The following is a 19,429-nucleotide window of genomic DNA, read 5'->3' on the forward strand; positions in this document are numbered from 1 at the left end:
GAGCTGAATTCCACCAACAATATAAATGAGCCTGCAAGCAGGTTCTCCCTCAGAGGCTCCAAAGAAGAGCCCAGGCCAGCTGACAGCTTGACTTGCACCTTGTGTGCCCCTATGTAGAGAACCCAGTCAAGCCATGCTGCACTCAGACTTCTGACTCGTGGAACCTATAAGATAATAAAGAGGTGCTGTGTGAATTTATTATGGCAGCAATAGCAGGCTAATACATACTGTAGGGACAATTAATTTCAAATTTTTGTGTGTGAACTCTCCTCATTCACTCTCATGACACACAAACACCTTCACCCACACACTCTCAGAGATACTCAAGTTGTATACTTTCAGAAGAGGCTTTCTCTGTTTTTAAAGTCTGCGGTTCTCAGCATTCTCACTGAGCCATGCCATCACTTTTGTGTCACTTCGGACAGCCTTCCCTGCTGTCTGTCATCTTCAGCTTTTTCTTGCATTGTCTGTTTTCCCTTTTCCCTGTTTGCACCTCAGTTCTTCTGTTTTCTGTTAATTTTAGGACCTGATTATATACACAGCTAGTCCACAAACACATGTATAGTTTTCTTCACAAAAAATCAAGGAAGGACATTGCATTGTGTGGAGTGTTTGCATCTTCATATTTTTATTTTATACTTACTGCAAAGTGGCATGTGGATGCTTTTCTACTGCTGGATACAAAGGTGTCTATTAAGATAGAAATATTCTTCATACACGTGCTGTAGGATTCTTGGAACTGAAGAAAATTTGGCCTCTGAAAAACTATATTACAATCATAAGAATTATATTTGATAGAGTTTCTAATATTTTATTAACATCAGGAGATTCAATTGAAGTCAATATTTGCAATTTAAATGTGGTATTAAGCACTTTGTTTAAAGGCAGAAGAATTATAATGCATCGATCTGTATGTTTATACAAATTTGACAACTATAACACATGCCACTTAAATAAAACCGTATTTACCATGCACAGTCTCATATAAATACAAGCTGTAAGTCTAAGAGCCACCCTAAATTCCATTCTCTCCTTTACCTCCAGTGACTAGTCCGTCCCCAAGGTGAGCTTATTTTTCTTCCTGAGTGACCCTAAGGGGTAAAAATAGATTTGATAGTTGGAGACGATATGATTTGCGGTTGTACAGAAAAACTTTTAACTACTGACACTATACAAAGCTCTAACTTGTCCTTTGGAGGAAACTATTTTTCTTACTAACATTTACTGACTAGACATTTAGTGGGAATATCAGGGAATGTGCTGGTATCCAATGGTTGGTTGCAGGTCCCTTTCAAAAATGGGCATTGCCAATTCTGCGTCAACATCATTGCTTACACAGCTGCAGAGAGCACATTCTTCCAGGAGCACCTTCAGGGCTTTCCGAGAAGCTTCTGGGCTTTGTTTGTTTGGAATCCTAAAGCAAGCAGCCTTTCCCGAAAAGAATGTCCTCAGGAAATACTTTGGAATAAATTAAATGATATTTTTAGGCATTTTTATCGATCTGTTGTTTAGAGACAATTTTGAATCTGTTGACTTATTTTGCGATAAGCAGAACTTTTACAGCTTCTCAATGGAATCTGATTTCTAGATTTACTTGCCACCTTGAAATGATAATTATATTGTTTTTGAGAAGTAACATCTTTGTTTCCATAACATAAGACTTTCAGCTTATAACACAATGTAGGATTGGGGCTTACTTTTTTAAAAGCACTGATTTATTTGAAACCTGTCTAAATTTGGCTAGGTTTCATAATTGGAGCAATCATCAATATAGTGTGAATGACCTTATACAATATAATTTTATTAAATAAAATATTTTTATTAAAATTAAATGAAGTCATAAAAATTTGATTTTTTTCTAAAGAAAAAATGTATTGAAATCCATGGACCTAAAATGTGGCCTATTATTAAAAAAATCCTATTTAAATATTCTTTTGAAATAGATACATATTTCTAGCATATTTTATTCACCCAGTACTTATTCTTTTATGAGAATTACTCCACAGAAAGTCATCTTGTTTTATGAAAATAACTGAGAAAGTAATTTTTTTTCTTCCTGACAACATTTAAATGTTGGAAGCCACATCTTTATTAAGTTACATTCAGCTGATTGAATTTATGAAATTAATCCATGAGGTCAAAAAAGAATGAAATAAGTATAGTATTCAAAAGATATCACTAACAAAAATCATTGATAAATTTAAAGAAGTTATTAACATATAACAATGTTAAGTAGTTCATTATACTTTAAACTATTTCCAGTCTATTTTTAGTTAAAAAGTAAATCTGCTAATATTTTCCCCCCAAATTCATTATTTCACTGAATTCCTCTCATCTGAACATAGCTTAGCTGTATTAAGATGTTGCATAAGACGGCTCTCAGAAGCTATTTAATTTATTCTAATTAACAAATGTCTGCATTCTTAATGTGTTAATTATTAGGGCTCCCCAATCTCTTATTCGATTTTTTCATTCAACAAGTATTTATTGAATGCTTATTATGTCAAACCCTCTTCTAAATATTGGAATAATAGTAATAAAACAAATCAAAGTTTATACCCTCAAGGAGTTTATGTTGTAATGAAGGATGCAAACAGTATATACACACTGCAATGTCAGCTAGTGATAACTTTTGAGAGAATAGTGAAATAACGTACATACAGGGATAGAAAGTGATGGGAAAGCCTTGTCTCCACCGTCCTTCTTTTCCTCTCAGAGCTCCAGCCAAGTATTTTCTCCAGCAGTCGTGTTAAACACACTCCCTTCTGCTATTAGGCATGTCCTGACCCCTCTGTCTGAAACACTTGCGCTTTGCCTAGCTAACTGCCATTCTTCAGTCACAGTCAAATACTGCTCCACAGGCCAGCCTTCCCCACTCCCAGCCATGCTCCCAGAGCATCATGAAACTTCCATGAAATTTGACATTGTTTGTATGATGATTTGCTCACTCTATTCTCCTCACTAGAGCATGGGATTATATATATATGTAATCTTTTATATATATATTACTATATATGTGGCATAGAGTGAATGTTCAATAGAATTAGTTGAACGCATTATTTTAAATATAATATACCAAGAAGACAGGTTCCAAAGACCACATATTTTAACCATTCTGTTTATACGGGATGTTTAGAAAATGCAATTCTATGGAAAAAGAAGGTAGATTAGTGTTTATGTTACCGAAACACCAGGGGTTCTTTCAAGGTACTACTACTCGCTGCACAGAAAGCCAATGATTGAGACGACGAGTATTGCCAAGGAAGAATCTTTAATCAGGTGCTGCAGCTGAGGAGATGGAAACTCACTCTCAAATCCATCTCCCTGACCCACTAAAACCAGGAGTTTATATAACAGGGAAAAAATGCAACTGTGTGTAAGAAAACAGGAACTAGGGAGACGCAAGGAAGCCATCATGGTGAATAAGGGGTCTGGCATCTCATTGTCCGGATATGATGATCTGGTGAGTTTCAGTTGTTTGATCCTTTTTTTTTTGAGAGACCTGATGGTCATTTTCTGAGGCAGGAACTCAGATTAAACAAATAAAAGTTTCAAGCTTTAAGATTAGAAGGGTCAATTCCTATATTTATCAAAAAATATCTATGAGACCACTGGGTCGGTTTCATTTACCCAGGGCTGAGAGAGGGAATTGGGATTCACTGCTCACTGGCCTGAGGGAAATTGCTGGAAAGATGGAAATGTTCTAAAACTGGGTTATGGCGATGGTTGCAGACTAAGCAAGTTTACTGAAATCATTGAATCATACATGAAAATTAGATGAATTTTATATGTAAATTGTATCTCAATAAAGGTCTTTTTATTTTATTTTATTTTTTTCTTTTTGAGACAGCGTCTTGCTCTGTTCCCCAGGCTGGAGTACAGTGGCACGATCTTGGCTCACTGCAACCTCTGCCTCCTGGGTTCAAGCAATTCTCCTGCCTCAGCCTCCCAAGTAGCTGGGACTACAGGTGTGCGTCACTGCACTTGGCTAATTTTTGTATTTTTAGTAGAGATGGGATTTTACCATGTTGGCCAAGCTGGTCTTGATCTCCTGTCCTCAAGTGATCTGCCCACCACAGCCTCCCAAAGTGCTGAGATTACAGGCGACAGCCACCACGCCCAGCCTCAATAAAGGTCTTTTTTTTTTTTTAAAAAAAAAAAAGGAAGTGACTAGGGGAAGTGTAAGGATGTGGGGGTGGCCAGGGAAGGTCTTTTTAAGGAGATGCTATTTGACTAGAAAACTGACATGAAGGCAAGAGCCCTGAAGATGTCTTGGGACAGAGGGCTCCTGGCAGGGGAGCAGTGGGGATCTTAGGTGCATTGCTATGTTGGAAGAACAGTGGGGAGTCCAGGTGGCTGCATCAAGGTGGAATGGGGGCCACAGGAGGAAGCAGAGGCTAGGGAAGAGCCAGTTAGGTATGTGAGGTTTGGTTAATTAGGGTCAGGTATTGAATTTTATTTTAAATGTGATGAGACACTATTGAAGGATTTTAGCAGGAGAGCAACATAATTTGGTTTACATTTTGACAGTCACTTTGGCTGCTGTATGGAAAAATAGAAGCAGGAAGCCCAGATAAGAAATGGAGTAGCCAGTCATGAAATGGTGGTGTTATGGATCAGGGTGGTAACGGTGGAGGCGGTGAAAAGTATCTATCTTATAGATAGAAATATGTGAGAATATCACAGCCTATTCTAAAAACTGCAGAATCATTGAGTGAATATAGTTGGGGAAGTGGGTGGAGCAGAACAGCGAAGAAGAGAGTAAAGAAGTGTGTGGGGTCAGATTACATGAGGCCTTATAGGGCGTGGGACAGATTTCGCTTCATCTTAAATGCAGTGAGAAGTCATTGGAGGATTTCAGGTGCGGAATGATACAGTCGGACTCACTCACATAAAGATTATTCTGTCTACCATGTGGAGAAGAGATCACAGGGGAAGAAGTGTAGAAACCCGAGAGCAAGTTAAGACACTAATGGCAGAGGTTAGGCAAGAGATGGTGGTGTAGATTGGGATGGTGGCAATGCAGATGGAAAAATAAGCGTATACAAGGGCTCCTTTAGAATTGGAACAGATGGGATAACTGGATATGAGGAAGAGGAAAATAAAGAGTGAAGCATTTTTGGTTTGGGTAACTGAGTTACGGTAGTTTTTTTTTTTTTGAGATGGAGTCTCACTCTGTCACTCAGGCTGGAGTGCAATAGCACGATCTCAGCTCACTGCAACCTCCACCTCCCAGGTTCAAGCAAGTCTCCTGCCTCAGCCTCCCGAGTAGCTGGGACTACAGGCGTGCACCACCACACACAGATAATTTTTGTGTTTTTAGTAGAGACCAGGTTTCACCATGTTGGCCAGGATGGTCTCGATCTCTTGACCTCATGATCCACCCGCCCTGGCCTCCCAACGTGCCGGGATTACGGGTGTGAGCCACTGCACCCAGCCCAGTTACAGTAGTTTACTCCAGAATAATAATACATGTATAAACATAGGTTAAATACATACTTAAAAGAACATTAGAGTTCTTTTTTGTTTTTCTTTGATGTTTGGCTTTGATTTAATGGGATTTTACTATACACATTACTCTTAAGGAAGTCTTTAACACTCAACACTTTAAAGTGCTTGGTACTTAGTAGGCTTAAGTAATATTTTATCAAACTGAGCTGGAGAGTTCTCAGATATTGTTCTCACCTCAAATTCAGTCATCCCTTGGTATCTGCTAGGGATTGCTTCCAGGAACCCCATGAATTTTTTTACCAAAATCCACAGACGCTCAAGTCCCTTATACAAAATGGTGTTGTGTTTGCATGTCACTGACACACGTACTCCGTATACTTAAACCATCTCTAGACTCCCTATAATACCTAACACGATGTAAATGCTAGGGAAACAGTTGTTTTACTGTATTGTTTGGGGAATAACATCAAGTCTGTACATTTTTCAGTAGAGATGCAATGATCACAGGCCTAACTGCCTTTTCAGTCTGCACGTGGCTGAACCTATGGATGCAGAGCCCGTGGGTGCTGATTGCTAACTGCATATCCTACTTCTAATCCTTTTGTATGGAGTGAGCTTCCAAAAACCTTCTGAAACATTAAGTCATCCTCTTCTTTGAAGTCTGTCTGTGAATCCTCACGGCTGTCAGCGTGAGAACAAAAGGCTGTAGTAGCGCACACAATGTCCTTCATCTCAGTAGCTTGATTGTTCAGCATCTTTTTGACCCAGCCTCTCCTATTGTCCTTGGTTCAGTAGCCGATCTACTGAACTGTGTAACTGAATTACAGTTCCTCAAGCACGGTGCTCTCTTCGTTTGGAATGCCCTACTGCTCCTGTTATTATTATGATGACACATTGGTGATTTTCTTCCTATGAGAATCTTCTCTAATTTCCCAAGTATAAGTTAGCTATCCTCCTGTGTGTGCCCTGAACCCTGTACATCCCCATCATCACAGTAGTTCATTGCCTTGTAATTGCTTGTTCGCTTTTATGTTTCTCTCATTGGACAATATATTCCTTAAAGCCAGAGATTTTTCCCTGTAATATTATCCTCAGAACTTAATATAGTACATGTTGTCATACTAAAACCTTGATAAATACAACATATGTAAGTCAAGGAAAATTATTAGAGAATACAGTTCCTAGGGAAAGTATGTATTTAGACCACACGACTGAAGCAAGAGGTCTGGGGAACACCCATATTCAAGGAATGGGGAGGCACAAAAGGCATTAGAAGAAAAAGAAATGGGATAGCCGTGAAAGCACAAGAACAAGTTCAGAGTGTTTATCACGGCCGTCTGGGAAAAAGAGAATTTCAAGAAATGAATGATCAGTCACGTCAAATGCTTATGAAAGTCAGGAATAATGGCTGTGAAATGTCCAATCAACTTGGCAATTAGAAATACACTGATGACTTTATGAAGCAGTTTCAGTATGTTGGTTGAGACAGAAGCCAGATGATGGGGTGCTGCATAATAAATGGCACATCACGGGGTGATGACAGCACAGCCGTGCTTTAATATGGCAGGAAACACAATGCGTTCTGTGGCATCCTCCTACTCACTCTCTTCTGTGGATTGTGACTCCTGGTGACTGACAGATGTTTAATTTCTTGAGGGCAAGCAAAGTCATGGCTTTAATATGCCTGAGAATAATGATGGATGATGCAACTTTGGATAAGCCTGTAGAAGAGACAAGAGAAAGGAACAGGTGTAGAAAAGCTCTGAAGGGGGCTGGGCGCAGTGGTTCATGCGTGTAATCCTAGCACTTTGGGAGGTCGGAGGGGGGCAGATAGTGAGGTCAGCAGTTCGAGACCAGCCTGACCGACATGGTGAAACCCCGTCTCTACTAAAAATACAAAAATTAGCCGGGCACCTGCAATCCCAGCTACTCGGGAGGCTGAGGCAGGAGAATCATTTGAACCCAGGAGGTGGAGGTTGCTGTGAGCTGAGATGGCGCCACTGCACTCCAGCCTGGGTGACAGAGCGAGACTGTGAAAAAGAAAAGAAAAGAAAAGAAAAGCTCTGAAGGGAGAATTCTTGAGTGTGTGATGTTTGAAAGACTAGACTAAAGGGCAGTTCAGTGGGACAGTGGGTGGAATTTGCAGTGGATACCAGAACAGACTTTGGGAAGAGAGATTTGGCCAAGAGACTGCATCCTGCAGATCTCCACTGACAGAGGATTAGTGACCAAGAGTCTGGCCACTGAGCTGAAATCCATCATTCACTTGTGCTGTAACCACATTCCCATGGGCTGCTCTCCAGCCAATGACTGAGGTGGAAGCAGGGATGCCTGTCCTGGGAGCCATGAGCTCCTCTGATGGCTGAGGTTGACTCATGGACTTCTAGTAGCTTTGCTGAACCTTCCATAGAGTGGAAAGCAGCCTAAGATGTTTTCTCGCAGACTCCTCTGGCTCCTTCACCATTTCTTTTTACAGTAGTTTTCTTAATAACATCCTTGCATGTTTAATCCTGTGCTGATATCAGCTTCTCAGAGGGTCCAGACCGATATAATATCTAATGGGTATTTTTATTTTTGAAGGGAGGTGAATTGCTGTGTTGTTAGTGTTGTACCCTTCTGTCATTCATGTTTCTTCAAGATATATTCAGTAAAATACCCATTTCTCACTAATGCTGGTTAGAGTAGGTCTTTTTTTTTTTTTTTTTTTGAGACATAGTCTCCCTCTGTTGCCCAGGCTGGAGTGCAGTGGTGCCATCTCGGCTCACTGCAACTTCCGCTTCCTGGGTTCAAGTGATTCTCCTGCCTCGGCCTCCTAAGTAGCTGGGATTACAGGTGCCCGCCGCCATGCCCGGCTAATTTTTTTTGTATTTTTAGCAGAGCGGGGTTTCATCATGTTGGCCAGGCTGGTTTTGAACTCCTGGCCTCAAGTAATCCGCCTGCGTTGGCCTCCCAAAATGCTAGGATTATAGGCTTGAGCCACCACACCAGGCCAGGTCTTCTTTCTTGAGGGGAGGGACAAAGTGAAATAATGAGAACTGCTCTGCAATGTCTTCTTCAGAAGAGAAGCTGCCCATAGAACAGAGTCCCATGTAGATGATACAGTGATATTAAACAGAACATTCCCCACAGAAGTTTAATGCGATAAGTATCAAGGTGACGCTTATAAATGCTAATGCAAGAATGCCATTCAGGAGTCTTGCTTTATACCCAAAAAAATGATGTGTTCCTGATTGTGGAATATCTTTACAGGTAGAAGGCAGGTAATAGTTATATAGAAATAAAACAAAAATAACAATGTATAGGATACAGCCTCAAAGATTCCCAGAATATTAGAGCTACAAGGCACGTTAGAGACCATCTCCTAATTTTAAATGCTCTTTTGAATATTCTAGTGAGAGAAGCTGCAGCCTGTTGAGACTCCACGAGATTAAAGACATGAAAAGAGGAAATATGCATGAATGCCCGCGTGGAGAACCACCCCCACCTGCTGCTCCCGCTCTAATGATCACGCCCATTGTCAACTGAGGGATGGCTCTGTGCCTTGTCCTTGCATTACACGGACCAAGAACACTTCACAGGACTCAGAGAGGTAAATAAGAGAAACCTGTTTTTATAGAGGATGAAAATGAAGCACACAGGGAGTAAAGTGTCCAATGCGAAAATCCCACCTGAACTGGCTTTAGAAACCGTGTATTTACTTTTTCATATAATTTGTTTATCTAGAGGGAAAAAATAACAGATGTGTTTAATGGCTTTGGAAACATTTAAACAGGTGGACCTCAGAATATGTGAAACGAACATATTGCCATTGTTTATTATAATTTTCCTTCCTTCTGTTTCTGCTTAAAATTCCTCAAGGCCTTTGGATTTGCAAAAAAAAATGAGCATTTGCTTTATTATGTTGCTTAATAGAAACAATTTTTTAAAGTACTGATTTATGCAGTGACCAAAATACTGATTCTAAACAACAAAACATGCAGCTGTTACGAATCCTGGATGAGCTCTGGAAATGTGTGGTATTGTCTTGCAAAGAAGCTGTTTTTGTTCTAGTCAAATATGGAAATTAGTTTAGAAACTTCATTTTAATATATAATTGTGATTTCAGTGTTACCAGTAAATATTAATGTCCTTTTCTAACAGTCTTAATTTCCTTTTCGCAACTCCCTTGAGTTATATATTTTATTGAAGCATTTATTTACCATCAAGAGAAAAAATAACATAACCATGTGTACTGAAATGTATGGCTTACAGGCCAAAGAGTTAAGGAAACTAAATTTGTTCTCCCACCCCCTTACTTGTGCTATGCACTTAAAAAGAAAACTTTCAAAGTCTACTGTTCTTACTTTTACAATTTATGATGTAGTGAATCCTATTCACATTGTGTACTGAGGTAGGTCAGAATTTCTTCTCACCCTTTCCCTCTTCTTTTTTTTTTTTTTTTTTTTTTTTTTGAGACGGAGTCTTGCTGTGTTGCCCAGGCTGGAGTGCAGTGGCGCAATCTCAGCTCACTGCAAGCTCCGCCTCCTGGGTTCACTCCATTCTCCTGCCTCAGCCTCTCCGAGTAGCTGGGACTACAGGCGCCCGCCACCACGCCCGGCTAATTTTTTGTATTTTTAGTAGAGACGGGGTTTCACCGTGGTCTCGATCTCCTGACCTTGTGATCCGCCCGCCTCGGCCTCCCAAAGTGCTGGGATTACAAGCGTGAGCCACCGCGCCCGGCCACCCTTTCCCTCTTCTAACATGACCTGTTCTTTTGCATCGTGAGTCATAGAAATGTAAGCTAATACATAAAGTTTTTGAAAAGATGAGGAAAGAGCCAGAGAAATAATAATGCCCTGAGGTTGTGCTATAAGGTGTGTTCCACATTGGCAAGAAGTCCTTTGCTTGGTAGATGTGTTCCTATAAGCCTAAAAGAAAGGGCAGGTGGCCGTCATACTCCCCTCACCCTCCGGACACAATCACCTGAGACCATTCACTAGGCCTTCCCACGGAAAGCCCAGGTGAAACTGAAGGACAAGCCTTCTGAGATGGACAGAAAAAGAAAAACGTGAAATCCGACGGTAAGGGTAAAAGGCCACAGAGACTTAGAACTGTAAGGTAGGGAGGAAGGAATGTGGGAGCCCAGAGAGACAGGTCCTCTGTGGCCCTAACAGTAGACTGTCCGTGGAGCCACAGAGAGCACGAGGAAACTCAGTCAAGGATATTCTGCACCACTCCAAGCATGTGTTTGATCATAGGATGGGTTTATAGTTTTTATTCTTGGTTTCGGTCTCTCTTTTTTTTTCTTCTTACATGTTGTAGTGTTGGGATTCACTCAGATGGTGGCAGAAATATTACAGGGAAATATGAGGGAAAGTTATAGGGAATAGTCACACACCTTTCGGAAGGCTGAAAGGTTACATAGCTTGTAATAATTGAACAGGCTGAGGCAGCCGGTTCTTACCTTAGAGCATTAGGTCATAGGGTAAATACTAGGGACAACAGAGGCTTCCCCAGTTAAGTCTGTTTACCCCACCTCCATTAACTCACCTTTGAGCCAGATGGCCCTCTTGCGGGGAGGCTGACTAGGGATATTGCCCCCTAATGGTATTTACCTTAGACCTCGGTACCTGAGCTTTCATCCTTCCTAGAACTACTCTCTTAACCATGTTAATTATCCACAAGTGTGTTGACTCAGAGCTTCTGTTGTTAATTGTATACCAAATAAATGCCTGGAGTGCGAGCTGCCTCAGGGCCGGTGCAGTGACAAACCTCTCCTGGTGTGCAGGCGGTCACGCACTCAGCAGGACTGGCAAAGCTGAGTATCTGCATGTCAGTGTACGTTCTGTTCGTCCGTCGTTTGGGGCAGACCCCCGAAGCTAATGCCCTCAAGTATGAGGAGCAATACCTCACTATAGACTTAGTTGTGAAAGGTTTTTAAAATTAATGAGACAGTAATCAGGTATTTTAAACAACCGAATTTTACAAACCCTCATAACATTGAGTGGGAAAAGAATTTAGATATCACAATCAACTCCTTGATCTTACACATAAAGAAACTGATGATCAAAATGTGAAAAGATCTTCCCAAGTTAGTATTACACATGATCAGTGGATATGATACTAGAGCCAGTCTTTGATCTCCAATTCCAGTTTTCTTACTATAATAAGGTGGATTACTTGTGAGGGAACCAACCAGATAAAGTAAAAAAACTACAGTTTCTATGAGGGTCCACATACTTTCTTGACAGCGGAGTAAGAGAAAATGTGGCAAGTGGCCATTGGGCGCTCCAGGTGTCTTAGAGTGGTTGACATAGTTCCTGAACAAGAGTGGAAATCCAGCCGGGCGCGGTGGCTCACGCCTGGAATCCCAGCACTTTGGGAGGCTGAGGTGGGCAGATCACGAGGTCAGGAGATTGAGACCATCCTGGCTAACACGGTGAAACACTATCTCTACTAAAAATACAAAAAGTTAGCCGGGCGTGGGGGTGGGCGCCTGTAATCCCAGTTACACTCGGGAGGCTGAGGCAGGAGAATTGCTTGAACCGGGGAGGCGGAGCTTGCAATGAGCAGAGATGGTGCCACTGCACTCCAGCCTGGGCGACAGAGTGACTCTGTCTCAAAAAAAAAAAAAAAAAGTGGAAATCTAGGTGGATTCAGGGATAGAGAATGGTAGCAAAAAGAGAGCGAGAGGAGAGAGAGAGAAGAGTAAGGAGCACAGAAATAGAAAAAGCATCTGGTAGTGAGATGAGTTGGAATCTGGGGAGAGGGCCCTGTGTCCAGGCAGGCTTCTTACTGAGCTGTCTACTTGCAGAGCCCCGCACCCACAGCACCAGGTCAGTGGTTTGTCTGTCTGTGCGCACCCCCCTTTCTGTGCTCTTTTCTGTATCACAGGGGACTGGATATCTGCAAGCTACATTTTCCACACTCCCTTCTGACTGATATTTAATAAGATTTTGATAATGGGAGGCACTGGCAAGAAATGAGAAGGTGAGAGAAAGGGCAAATCCATATTTTTAGTCATTGTTTTTCCTGGTAGTGCCCTTGGCAGCAGTAACCACAGTGACAAGTGGATACAAGCCCGGGTTCCCTCTAAGGCGGCACAGTTCCAACGGCAGCAGCAGCAGCAGCTGCTCTACAGCTTCGTAGCACCAGTACTCCTGGGCCCTGGCCCTTGCTGTATCAGGAGCGTGAGCTCCTGGCTTCCTGAGCAGTGGCAGCGGCAGTGCTCACTGCAGCCAGCAGTGGCTAAAGAAGGAACTCCAGCCTCCTCAGCCCACAGCCGTGTGGACTTGGGGTTACACCATTGCTCTTTGGGGTTGTTTTTGGCTCATGGAGTGGTTGTGGCATCCTGCAGTTACGAACAGCAGTTCCTCAGGTACCAGTCTCTGGGGAGCCTCATCCCCTTCTTGTTCCTTCCTGGCTGCTTCTTTGTAACGTTTAAAATCAATGTTCAAATCCAATGTGTTTGAAATGCTTAGAACTGGTTTTGTTTTCCTAACTGGACAGGAGACACACAAGCACTACGCGATCCTTCTACGTCATGCTCTTAAAAAATACGGCAAAGTTTTACATTATTCATCCATTTCTGCTGTTTCCATGAAACTGACAATATACAAAGACCAGCGTATGTGGGGCCCTGGAATATGTCAGTTTATATTTCTATCGTGTCAGTTTTCTTAGGGTATATGGTGAATATAAATATGACTATTATAATTAAGTGGCTGTGCATTTTCATATTAGAATTCATTATGTTGCCTTTTCAGTACAAGCACTTTCTGTGTAGTGCTTGAGCATATAGGTAAGTCAGGTGGCCACCTGCACAGTGTGATTTGAAGGTGTGAAGGTATCTATCACCTCAAATGGTGATTAAATTTAACAGGTGCATATTTTGTAGTGAAAAAAAATACAGTCGGCCTTCCATATCCACGGGTTCTGCATCCATGGATTCAACCAACCAAGGATAAAAATATTTTTTAAAAATTGCATCTGCAAGTTAATTATAATGCTCAAGAAAATTCACAACATGAATGAAATGTTACAGAAGTTATAAATCCATTGTGTTTATCAGTAGCTCATTTTTGAAAAGGGTCTTTGGATTACAGATTTCCACTTCTTTTGCAAAGAAACATTGAGGTGAGAATTTTTTGGGTACTCTTTAAACAACAGTACATGAGTTTAATACGTATTTTTTAAAGCCAGTAAATAACATTTTTCTGTGTCCACTTTAAAGTGTGTTGGGTATATAAGTGAATTGGACTGTATTTCTAATATATGTGTAGGTTTAATTTTATACAGTTTTTAAATTGTTCTGTGATTAATCGGCCATTGAAAATGACCTTTTTAATTGTTGAGATTTACTGACTGGACTTACATGGAAGGATTTGTATATCCTCATCATATATATATATAAAAATATAAATATAAATATATATGGTGTATATATATGGTGCATATATATGGTGTGTGTGTATATATGTATTTGGTATATATATGGTGTGTGTGTATATATACATATATACACCATATATATACACATATATATACCATCGTTCATTTGTACGGTGAAAAATACTCTTTTTTGGTGTAAAAAGTTTATTTTCTTTGCTAATAGTGTCAGTTTGTAAAAAAAGAATTCATCCTTACTGAATATCTATAGACCTTTTTGGTCAGTATTCCCTAAACAACACAGTATAAGAACTATTTACATAGCATTCACATTGTATTAGGTATTTTAAGTAATCTAAGGATGATTTAAAATATACAAGGGGATGTGCATAGGTTATATGCAAATACTATGCCATTTTGTATCAGGGTCTTGAGCATCCACGGATTTTGATGTTAGCAGGAGGTCCTGGAACCAATTCCACATGGATACAGAGGGACATCTCTCTCTCTGTGATATTGTTATATTATATCGTATCGTTTATATCATATATTTATATATTGGTAATATTTATATATCAGTTTAAAGGATTGTTATAAAAGTTGATTTTAAACCACAACAGCAACCAAAATGATTATGTGATGTTACAGAGGAATATGGTTGCCATCTTTTGTGTGTGTGTGTGTGTGTGTGTGTGTGTGTGTGTGTGACAGAGTCTTGCTCTGTCGCCCAGGTTGGAGTGCAGTGGCGCGATCTTGGCTCACTGCGAGCTCCGCCTCCCAGGTTCACGCCATTCTCCTGCCTCATCCTCCCGAGTAGCTGGGACTACAGGCGCCCACTACCATGCCTGGCTAAAATTTTTTGTATTTTTAGTAGAGACGGGGTTTCACCGTGTTATCCAGGATGGTCTCCATCTCCTGACCTGGTGATCCGCCTGCCTTGGCCTCCCAAAGTCCTGGGATTACAGGCGTGAGCCACCCCACCCAGCCTATGGTTGCTATCTTTAATAAATATTATGGACATAAGAGAAAGAGAGAGAATGCTGCTAGGTCACTTAAAAATGGAGATGTGATGTTATGGGAATGTTCTTGTCTACATGTAATCAACACATAGAATCTTTATAATAGGTGTCAAGAAATTTCCCATTCAGGAGAATTCTGTAGGTGAAGGTTCAGAGGGAGCCATGGCTAGATGCTGGGCAGGGGAGGGTTAGATGCAGCCTCACTGGAGGGGTCGTGTTCTGGAAGTGATATCTAACATCCCCCCATTATCTGGAACCCCCCATTATCTGCAAGTGATATCTAACATCCCCCCATTATCTGGAAGTGATATCTAACATCCCCCCATTATCTGGAAGTGATATCTAACTTCCCCCCATTATCTGGAAGTGATATCTAACATCCCCCCATTATCTAGAAGTGAATATCTAACATCCCCCCCATTATCTGGAAGTGAATATCTAACATCTCCCATTATCTAGAAGTGAATATCTAACATCCCCCATTATCTAGAAGTGAATATCTAACATCCTCCCATTATCTGGAAGTGATAACGTCCTCCCATTATCTGGAAGTGATAGGTAACATCCCCCCATTATCTGGAAGTGATATCTAACTTCCCCCCATTATCTGGAAGTGATAGCTAACATCCCCCCATTATCTGGAAGTGATATCTAACTTCCACCATTAGTGACACTCCTCTATGTTTCAAGTTATGTATTTCAAGAAAGCCCTTGTTAGAATAACAGGAAATTTATTGGGGAGAATAGCACAATGTCTTCTTTTTTTTTTTTTTGAGACAGAGTTTCGCTCTGTCGCCCAGGCTGGGGTGCAATAGTGTGATCTTGGCTCACTGCAACCTCTGCCTCCCAGGTTCAAGTGATTCTCCTGCCTCAGCATCCCGAGTAGCTGGGATTACAGGCATGTGTCACCAACCCCGGCTAATTCTGTATTTTTAGTAGAAACGGGGTTTCTCCATGTTGGTCAGGCTGGTCTTGAACTCCCGACCTCAGGTGATCCGCCTGCCTCGGCCCCCGCAAAGTGCTGAGATTACAGGAATGAGCCACCGCACCCGGCCACAATGTCTTTATCAATCTACACGTAAGGAATTTTCTGGTAAAATAGTGCTAGGCAGATTGCAAGTGGGAGCAGTGACATTGGGTTTGAACAACAAACTTAAAAGAAAAGAAACAAAGAAAAGAACACATAAACTGTAGGCTGGGTTTTTGTTTTTTTTTTTTTTGGGATGCAATGAGAAGAAAAAATGAGGTACTAGGCAGTCAGTTCTTTTCTAGCCTGAGATTAAAGTGCTTTTTACTCCTGCCTAACTTTAGGAAAGTGAGGAAACAACATTCATAGACAAAGGACAATTGAGCATGAGCTCCAGGGGACCATCAGGAAAACATTTTCAGAAGTTGTGAAGAGTAGGATGTGTAAGTCACGGAGCAGAGCAGAGGCCTGTGGATAAGGCACCAAGGATAAGGAAGACCCTGTCGGTTGATGATCGTGAGCAGTGCTGCTAGGTCACTTCAAAACGGAGACGTGATGTATGGGCATGTTATTGTCTGCATGGAATCTTTATAATACGTATCTATATTTCTACAAACTAAAGTTTTTCCTATGGCCTATAGTTAAGTGTTCTTGCGAGGTGTGTGAGCAGGTGCACCTATGCTGCACATGGGGGAAGATGCTAGATAAAGAATATCGCCGACGCTGTCTTACAGATCATTCCCAGGTGGGGTGGTAGAAGCGTACCATACAAATGTAAGGAGGTTCCTAAAAATGTTCACTTGGGCTGTAAGCACCATACAATTGAGCAAGGTTGCACATTTATGAAGCTCCACAAAGCACAGGTTGGTTGAGCATTATCTGCTGAGCCATTGGGCAATACCGCGTGAGGGGTACAGAGAGCTGGGACGAGGCACACAGAGGGCATCTGGGGAGTCAGGAAACAGCATGAGGACAGGGAGCCCCTGGGAATAGAAGGAGACTTGTTCAAGGCAAGAAACTGAAAATCAAAACACAAGGGAGATGATAGGGAAAATCAGGGTCTCTGTTAATCTGTGTGACTCAGCATAGGGAGACGACAGGGAAAATCAGGGTCTCTGTTTAGTTATCTGTGTGACTCAGCATAGGGAGATGATAGGAAAAATCAGGGTGTCTGTTTAGTTATTTGTGTGACTCAGCATACATGGGTACTGCATGGATAGAAAAGCATGATAAAGTTTGAAAAAGTATTTTTAAGTGTTGTTGATGATGATGATTTTGAATGCAAACATACTTTGATTGTGATGATCTCTTCAATTATGATGTTGTGCGAAACCAAAAAAATAAAAAAAAACTGATGTTCATCATCAATTTGAGGTTAAGAAAACTTATTATGTTCCCAGCATACCTTCTTGTTGATTGAACGATTGAAGAGCAATCAGCAAAAAACCTAATTTCTAAATCCTTGACAGCCATAATGATAATGTGAATCTCACTTGGAGAAATTTTCATCCCAAATTGTGTTCCATTGCTTCATAGGAATGTGCTGAATCCCTTTCAAAGATCAATGAAAATAATGGCATACTCATACATTGAATTTAAACATCTTATATGATTGTGGTTATTGTGTTTTTTTTTTTTAATTTCTGAAAACAAACGAAAGGTCCTAGGAGAAAAGTAAACCTGTGTCTCCTGTCAAGTCCCTTCTCCCAGACCTGCATCTCTCACTGAAAGGGTAGTACAGAATTCAGGTTGGGACCAGCCCATGTAACAGCAGTGATAACTAGTTGCTTTACTCCTATAAACTCTAGGCTGTGATTACATAAGCACAGGTGAATGGGGAAAAGCAAAAGCCATGGAGGAAATCCACCCTGCGCTTTCTTCCCCCACCAGCCCAGCTTTCACCCAGGACTGTTCTTCATGGGCTGCATGCCTCTTGCCACTGGCATTCTTAAGCAAGTGCTGGGAAGACTTGAAAGAAAAGTGTCAGAGGAGCAACAGGCAGCGGGTTTGGGGAGGAACGAAAAGCAGAGATGGAGAATCCTATGGTTTTGCCCCGAAAGAGGACAGAGACTTCACTTTACTGAGTCTGTGCAAACATCCGGAATCAAAGCCAAGAGAATGACTGTGATCTAAGCCTTTCTGTATGCCCCAAGTTTACAGCAGTTTATGCTCCTAGAAAGAGAATAATCACTGCATTTACCCAGCTAAATATTTCTGTCCATTTCTCATGAAAAGTGAGGTTAAAGGTTAATGTAAGAACATCACAGCCCATAAATTTAGGATGACTGTATAATCCTTCCAGCTTTGAACATTGTCATACCTTTTTTACTCATCCAAAATATTTCTAAAAACAACAGAAAGGTCTTGACAACCTTGATGACTTTATGGAATGTGAGATAAAGGGCGATATATATACACATCACATATACGCACACATATACACATATATACATATGTATATATGTGTATATGTGTGTATATATGTATATATGTGTATATGTGTGCATATATCTATATATATGGTGTGCATACATACATACACATCATATATACACACAGGATGTGTATGTGTGTGTATATGTATATATGTGTGCGTATATCTATATATATGGTGTGCGTACATACATACACATCATATATACACACAGGATGTGTATGTGTGTGTGTATATATATTACATCCATTTACATATATATTACATCTATTTACATATATATATAATATTTCCTTTGATTCGATTTGCAGGCCTCAATCTTATTCTCAGAACTGATGTCACAACATCGTACAAAGCCCTCATAACCATATTTGCCTTCCAAGGTAACTCACAGAATACATCTTCCATTTGTTATTCATATAGTCAGCCCTAGCTGCAATTGCCATTTACCAATTCCCATCTGTTAGAGGTTTTTCTTGTACCCGATGGCAGCTGAAGCAGATTGTGAATGTAACAGAAAATGTTTTCTTGGCACAGAAAAGGGATATTTGTTTTAATTGACAAGGTGTAACGTTTATGAGATAAAAATGAATTTTAGACATCTCATTTATTTTTACGTCGGTCTGTTCAAGACAATTATTGGCTTTTAGGCATAAATACAGAAACCTCAGGAAATTAGGGAAAAGACAGAAAAACAACTCTTGGGAAAGTCAATTCAAGCTGATCTTAAGGCTCCCAGGGAAATGGCAGGTTTGGAAGGTGGAGAGGAGAATTCAGGTGACAGTGCAAATTCTTAGTGTCTTGTGTGCTACCATGATTATTTTAGAAAATAAAGGAGTGCTGATTTTTTAAAAAGCAATTTCCTCTGCTCAGCAATGATAAATAAATCATTTTGCTATAAATGAGTCTAGAGTGAATGCTTCAAATGAGAAAAAAATCAATCCACTATTTCTCCCTAAGAATGATTATATATTTGATGAGTATCTTTCTTCTGATAATGATTTCGAAAATCATATTTCTTGGTACTCCCATGAGTAGTAGAATATATTGAACAGTAAAATGTTAAACAGTTTTTGAGATGAAGGCACTGTTTCTATTCAACTTATCACAATTACTGGGGTGATCAGGTATGTACTGGATTGTCATAGCTTAAAGAGATACCAGGACGATGACAAAGTAAAGTTGAAATTA

At 40.6% G+C, this 19,429-nt stretch overlaps 1 long non-coding RNA gene across 1 annotated transcript in view; it reads left to right on the forward strand.

Moving 5' to 3' along the window:
* The window catches only part of LOC131382994 (uncharacterized), a 31,543-nt gene extending 15,195 nt beyond the window's left edge, over window positions 1-16,348 (forward strand). The window contains exons 3-4 of the long non-coding RNA XR_009212641.1: window positions 8,844-9,040; window positions 16,149-16,348. This is a non-coding gene — a long non-coding RNA (uncharacterized LOC131382994). The remainder of the gene's footprint in view (window positions 1-8,843; window positions 9,041-16,148) is intronic.
* Window positions 16,349-19,429: the final 3,081 nt, after the last annotated feature.

The sequence above is a fragment of the Hylobates moloch genome, unplaced genomic scaffold, assembly GCF_009828535.3.
Source record: "Hylobates moloch isolate HMO894 unplaced genomic scaffold, HMol_V3 SCAFFOLD_3, whole genome shotgun sequence".
NCBI classification, from domain to species: Eukaryota; Metazoa; Chordata; class Mammalia; order Primates; family Hylobatidae; genus Hylobates; species Hylobates moloch.